The sequence below is a fragment of the Ailuropoda melanoleuca genome, chromosome 2 (assembly GCF_002007445.2).
Source record: "Ailuropoda melanoleuca isolate Jingjing chromosome 2, ASM200744v2, whole genome shotgun sequence".
NCBI classification, from domain to species: domain Eukaryota; kingdom Metazoa; phylum Chordata; class Mammalia; order Carnivora; family Ursidae; genus Ailuropoda; species Ailuropoda melanoleuca.
In genome coordinates this window covers 119,665,909-119,672,610 of record NC_048219.1, presented here as the reverse complement: position 1 = coordinate 119,672,610, position 6,702 = coordinate 119,665,909, and the positions used below count along the sequence as shown (strand labels likewise).

The following is a 6,702-nucleotide window of genomic DNA, read 5'->3' as shown; positions in this document are numbered from 1 at the left end:
GGGGGGGGGGGGGGGGGGGGGGGGGGGGGGGGGGGGGGGGGGGGGGGGGGGGGGGGGGGGGGGGGGGGGGGGGGGGGGGGGGGGGGGGGGGGGGGGGGGGGGGGGGGGGGGGGGGGGGGGGGGGGGGGGGGGGGGGGGGGGGGGGGGGGGGGGGGGGGGGGGGGGGGGGGGGGGGGGGGGGGGGGGGGGGGGGGGGGGGGGGGGGGGGGGGGGGGGGGGGGGGGGGGGGGGGGGGGGGGGGGGGGGGGGGGGGGGGGGGGGGGGGGGGGGGGGGGGGGGNTCCCCCTCTCAGGTCTCAGGGCTGGAGGGTGGGGGAAGGAACTCAGCCGCCTTCCCCCCACCCCCCTCAATTCAAGGTTGAAGTGGGGTAAAATTAGTGTCCTGTCCCTTTAAAAATAGAAATAAAAGGTGCCCCCCCTCTGCCACTGCCTCTCTCTTCATCATCAGCTGCTGCTGCTGCTGGGGTCTCTCTGCTGGGGGGGGGAGGGGGGGTTCCCAGAAGGCTCCGAGGCACTGGCGACCCGGAAGACATTGTAGCAGGGGGTAGCGGGGCGGGGGCGGGGAGTAGGAGGAAGTCGCTACTCTTTAACACCCCCTGCCCCCTCCTCTCTCCTAAGGGAAAGTGGAGGAACGGAAGTGGGCGTGAACGGAGACGCAAGTAGGTCACGTGTCTGGGCGGGAGTGGGGCGGGGTTGGAGACGCGGTGCGTGCGCGGGGAATGCCGGGAGTAGTGGTGTACCGTTGGCAGTAGCAGGTGAAGCTGAGCAGAGTACGCGGCGAGTGGCGCCTGCGAAGCGATTCCAGTGGTCGCCAGATTCATACTCTGCGCTGGTAAGGGCAGACTTTTCTGTGAGAGGTAACGTGGGGTAGGCTGGCCTCAAAACGAAGGCCAAGGTCGCCAGTGGCGAAAGGCGAATCGGAAAGAATGAGGACGGAAGGTTGCGGAGACTGGGAATGCGGGAAGGGGGCAGGCTTGTCTAGGCCAGGCAGGCCAGAAACCAGGCAGGCCCTTTCTGTCTCGTGGCTTTCCCGTAAGGCTGCCGATAGATCTCTAAAGCATGCAGGGATTCCTCATGAGAGTAGATCTCTGGCGGGGTTTTGACTACAACGGGTGGTGGTGAGGAATTTGATGATCCTGCTGCTAAAGAGAAATGGGATCTTTGGAGCCTCTGTAGTTGACTGTGTTGACTGTTTCTTCAGTTCATAGCAGGGGGAGAGAAAAGCTCCATGTGTGAATTTTGACAACTTCTGGCCTTAGATGCATTACTTGCATTGGGTATTCTGACCATCATTCCTTACTTCGCTATGCTCTTTGGAATTCTGGAGTGGTTTTGGGAAGGGGGGAAGCTGAGAAGTCTTGAATGGAATTTCCCTCCCTTGTCTTGACGTTGCTGCAACCCAACTCCTATGCTTGTTCTCAAAAAGGGATATGGGATTTTGTCCTCGTTGTTACGGTTTATAGAGAAGAGACATAAAATTTCCCTTTTCTGTAGTGTAGATGAGAGATTTTTAAATGGATATTTTAAGTTTCTGTGGTTACTAGCCTCGGATTTAGAGCCTTTGGTTTCTCAATTAAATGCCAACTATTTTTGCTGGAAATGTTTCCCTCATAAGATAATAATTCGAACTGTAAAGAATTCATGAATTTACATTAGTAAGGCTTTTTTAGTAAAATATCACCATTTCTTTTTCATATTCATTTCACACAATCTTAATTAGAACCATTGCAGTCTTTAGTTATCTTTGGTAAAAGTACTTTGAAAGATTATCACCCTTCATGGTTTCTTTTAAGGCCAATAATCTAAAATTCCTCATGTTTGTTGTATTGGTATTATTTAATTCTGTGATGAGTTCTTTAGGATACACTATCAATTAAAGTTGCTACTTTTCTACATTTTGTCAGTGGACCCTGTTTATACATCATTGCCTAGTGCTTGCTTCTTTTTCTGTGTGTGGTAGTTTCGTCAAATGGAATAAAAACTAGATTCTTGTGCCTTAAAATTTTGTTCGTATTGCAACTAAACATTTACTGCTTTATAAAAGAAAAAAAGTTATAGCAAAGCAATTTAAGTGCCTTTGGTAACAAATTTAAATTTTTTATGTTAAGATACTAAACATGCAAAAAATGCACAAATCATAGGTACGCAGTATAATGAATAATTACTAAGTGAACACTCTGGTGATCACTACCAGAGTCAAGAACTAGAACATTCTTGGCACTGGAGACCTCCTCCTCCCCCATCCATTCCTGAATATTCTGCTCACCACTTGGAGAGGTTAACACTAACTGAATTTTTATGGTAATTATTTCCCATTTTTTATAGTAATTATTTCCTGTTTTTACTTCAAGTATTTTTTAACTACCAGTGTCAGCATTCCTACACGATGTAGATGAATCTTACCTGTATTTTACCTATATGAAAATAATTAAACATTATGTATTACTTGCCTCTCATGTCACCAATATTTAACCCTGTTAGTAGATTTAGCTGTAGTACATGTTTTTTCCTTTTTTGTATAGTAATATCTATAGTAAGTGGTGTAGTAAGTCCTTTTATGAATAAACCACAATTACTTTAATTAATCTAAGATTAATGGACTTTTGGATTGTGCCCAGTGTTTAGCAAATAAGCAAATCCTCCTATGAATGTTCTTATGCATGTATTTTATGCACATAGCATTCATTTTTATAGAGTGTAGATTACGCCAAACTTTTCCAAAATAGATATATCAATTTATGCTCCTACCAGCTGTATATGATACATAACTTGTTTTCTACAGTCTCACCAACAGTTGGTGTTTTTCATTTTTGCCAAGCTGATGAATGTGGCTTTATGTTATTGTTTTAATTTACAGTGCTCTGGTTATTAAGGACTTTGAGCATTTTGTAAAAAAATTATTGGCTATTTTGATTTCTTGTTTGAAATGTCTTTTCCTTATCACAATGTTTCTATTGGGTTGTCTATGTTTTACCTAAACATTTGACCAGTGTAGTGTGGCAAATACTTTCTCTGTGCTTGGAGCATTTCTTGCTTCCTGGATGATTTTATCATTTCATTTCTTACTGGCTTATATGTTATTAGTATTATTTTAAATTTATTTGTAATTTTAACTCGAAGAGGTTCTATACCGTAGCCGGCTTGTAGCTGGCATGGACCACTTGAAATGTGATTAATGTTGCTGAGGAACTGAATTTTTAGTTTTATGTAGTGTTAATTTAAATTTGAAAATTGATACTTGATTCAGGTGTTGAAAAACCCTTAAGTTTGTTTGTAACGACTTGGATATGTAAATGTACATTTCAGCTGGAAACTGTAAAAATAAAAATCAGGTATTTCTGATGACAATTTAGCATCTGGACTGTCATGTTCTGTACATGCCAAATACCAGATTTCTGAGACTTAGTATGAAAACAATAAAATAATTCAGCTTTTTATTATGATTGCATGTTGAAATTATAGTAAATTAATTTTACCTTGTTTTTTTTTAATGCGGGTACTAGAAAATTTTAAATTACATGTGTGAGTGGTATTGTGTTTCACTTGGACAGTACTATTCTGAACATCAGTGTTCAGTTACATATTTCTATATTTTTACCATTTTCAGTCTTCATTAATTTTTAAGTCTCTGAATTTTCTTTGAAGAACTTTTTCATTTTGCTTTTAATACACTGTTTAGAATATCTTTAATACAGATACACTGATGGCCAATTATCTTAATTTTTTGGTTACCTTCAATGCCTGGTTTCATCTTCAATCCTGAAGAATGTTTTGGGTCTTTTTAATTGTAGATTGTGGTTGTTTTTCAGAATCTTGAAGATAATGTTCCACTGTGGGTTTTTTGCTTTTTGATTTTTTTGGCTTCCATTAGTGATTTTGAGAAGTCAGCTGTCAATCTAATATTTGCTGCTTTGAAAGAAATATCTAAAAAATGTTTTCTTTGTCTTCTGCTGTTGCTTTTTGATGTTCTATATAGAATTCTTTTTCCTGTTTTGGGATAGTTGAGATACTTGAATCTCTGGATCAGTGTCTTTTTAAGCAGTAAATCACCCAAATTCTTACTGTTTCTAGCTACTTGCTAAAAATTACAGTTGTGGCTTTTATTGGCACAGTATTTGTAATTTGTTGGTTTTGACTGATAATTTCAGTTTCTTAATTTTTTAAGGGTCTGTTTCTGCTGGTTGATGATTTTTTTTCTTGTGTGCCTATGTGCTAGTTGTTGGATTTGAAAAATTATAGGATTATTTAAATCTTAGGATAATGGTGTCTTTTTCAGGAAGGCATGTTTTCCTAGGGAAGATAATTAGGCATGCTACCAGTCCCAAGTCACTTAGTTCATGTTCAATACTTAAGATTACTTAAGTATATATATGTATATATATATATATATATAAATACAAATATGTCTATTTTTGTGTATATATACATATACACACATACACACACACACACCCCCCACATACACACACACCCCCCCACACACACACACATGCCATTAAGTGGGGCTTCAAGTCATGAGTCATATGAGTTCTGTTTTACATCCAGTTCTCCCTGATCCTAATGATGTTGCCCTTAGGATCTCAATTTGGGTGATGATTTATTTGCATCCCACTTTTGATGGGTCCTGTGCTTTGATTTTTTTCCCTTATAGCCGAGGAAAGCTACCAGGAGTTCATCCTTTCTTCTACTTTCTCAGCCTGTGGGGCCCACGCAGGGTTCAACCTAACAACCCTGAGATCATGACCTGAGCTGAAATCAAGAGTCAGACGCTTAAGCAACTGAGCCATCCAGGTGTCCCCCAAGTTACTTAAAATTTAGAAAATAATTTCAAGCAGTTTTTGAGTTAATAGTTTAAAATGTAAAATTTTAAATAGTTTAAGTAGTTCAAAAGTTTAAATAGTTTAAAATGTAAAAGAACAAGTTCTTGAGATAATTAACTACTTCTACATGGCTTATTAAAAACAGCTTAGATTTATTTATCACCAGTTTAATTCTCCAGAACGTGGCCCACCAGAGTTGCACCATGGTGGACCGAAACAGTTGGGTCTTTATGCCCACATCTTGCTAAGCCCCAGGAAGGGTGTGATGATAGGCAGGGTGGCTGGTAAAGCTCCCATTTCCCTCTCTAGGGGGAAACACTTTTTAAACTTTTTTTGGCAGATTCTTTTGATATTTAACTCCCATATTTCCAGATAACATATGCCGCCACTTGATTTTTCCATTTTAGGTATAATCTATTGACTTCGTCTATGGATAGTGTAAATTTAGGTTTTTCCCGCAAATACCCAAGCCCTCCCCCATCATTCCAGTGATACCTTAGTTTTTGGTAGATAACCATTCTATGTTTTATATTTTCTCAATATTTATCATTAATTCAGTCCCCAAAAATCTGCGTGTTGTCAGCATCTTCTCTCCATAGGTTCAGAAGTATCTTTTTTTTTTTTTAATCAGTTAAAACATTATTGAAAAATTTCTCTTATAACATTCTGATCTCCAGGTTAGGCTGGCTGCTTGATATGGTTGCCCCACATGCAGCCTCTCTGTATGGATCCTCTCCTATATCCCATGTAATTCTTTGCTTGTGTTAATTTTTGCATCTCTGAATTTTCTTTGGGGATCTTTTTTCTTTTGTTTGAGTACATGCTTTAGAATTTCTTTAATGTAAGTTATCATCATTAAAGAGTTAATAGTTACCTATTAAGGTTAATGGTTATCCTCATTTTGTTTGGTCACGGTCTCCAGTAGCTAAGTGGCAAATGTTTTGAGGCGTTATGTACCTCTAATTATCTTTAGATTACCCTAACTTAGTTCGAGTGTAGGATTCTAAGTTGGAAATGTTTTTCTTCAGAATTATGAAGGAATCCTTAGTGTTTGATATAAAATCTGAGGCCATATTGTCAACAATTTGCATTTAACTTTTTTCTTCCCAGTGGAAGCTCCTACACCCTTTTTGTTTGAAGCTTATAGAACGTTCTCTTTGTTGTACCTCGTGTTCTGAAATGTCACAGTAATGTGAGGTAAGTTTGAGTCTATAGGCATCCACTTTGTTGTGCATTTCATGGGTTCTTTCTGTCTGGCAACTTGTATTTAGCTCTGAGAAAGTTTCTGATACTTTTACTGTAATTTCCTTGCCTGTGTTTTTGGTTCTGAAGTTGCAGTTAGACATTATATTCTTTTTTTTTTTTAATTAAAAAATTTTTTTTTAGAGATTTTATTTATTCATTTGACAGAGATAGAGACAGCCAGTGAGAGAGGGAACACAGGCAGGGGGAGTGGGAGAGGAAGAAGCAGGCTCTCAGCAGAGGAGCCTGATGTGGGGCTCGATCCTGGGACTCCGGGATCCTGCCTTGAGCCGAAGGCAGACGCTTAACGACTGAGCCACCCAGGTGTCCCTAGACATTATATTCTTAAATGTATTTCTTTTCTCCCATATTTGATCTTTTGCCAGTCTTTAGCTTTACAGTTTCTTGAAAACTTATTTAATTTTTTAAACATTTGAGACTTTAATTTCTGTTGTTATGTTTTTAATTTGCAGTACTTTTTTTTTGATCTCGGCATTTTTTAAATGTCATCCTGATATTTTTTTCTTTATGAATTTAATTAAAGTTATGTTTTAAAGTTTTTTCTCCCTACTTACTCTCTTTTCTCCAAGTTATCCTTTCTTTTCTTTTTTTTTTTTTAAGGATTCTTTTTTTTTTTTTTT

General features: G+C 39.8%; 1 protein-coding gene across 10 annotated transcripts in view; it reads left to right on the top strand.

Moving 5' to 3' along the window:
* Positions 1-599: 599 nt before the first annotated feature.
* ORC4 (origin recognition complex subunit 4) overlaps positions 600-6,702 on the top strand; it is a 90,734-nt gene continuing 84,631 nt past the window's right edge. For 3 of the 10 annotated variants that reach the window (XM_034654539.1, XM_011229857.3, XM_034654532.1), the window contains exon 1: positions 692-831. The gene's annotated coding sequence lies outside the window, so the exon portion shown is untranslated. Of the gene's footprint in view, positions 659-691; positions 832-5,929; positions 6,017-6,702 lie in introns of those variants that run through there. The other 7 variants (XM_034654534.1, XM_034654533.1, XM_019803762.2 and 4 more) reach the window with 5 other exon arrangements.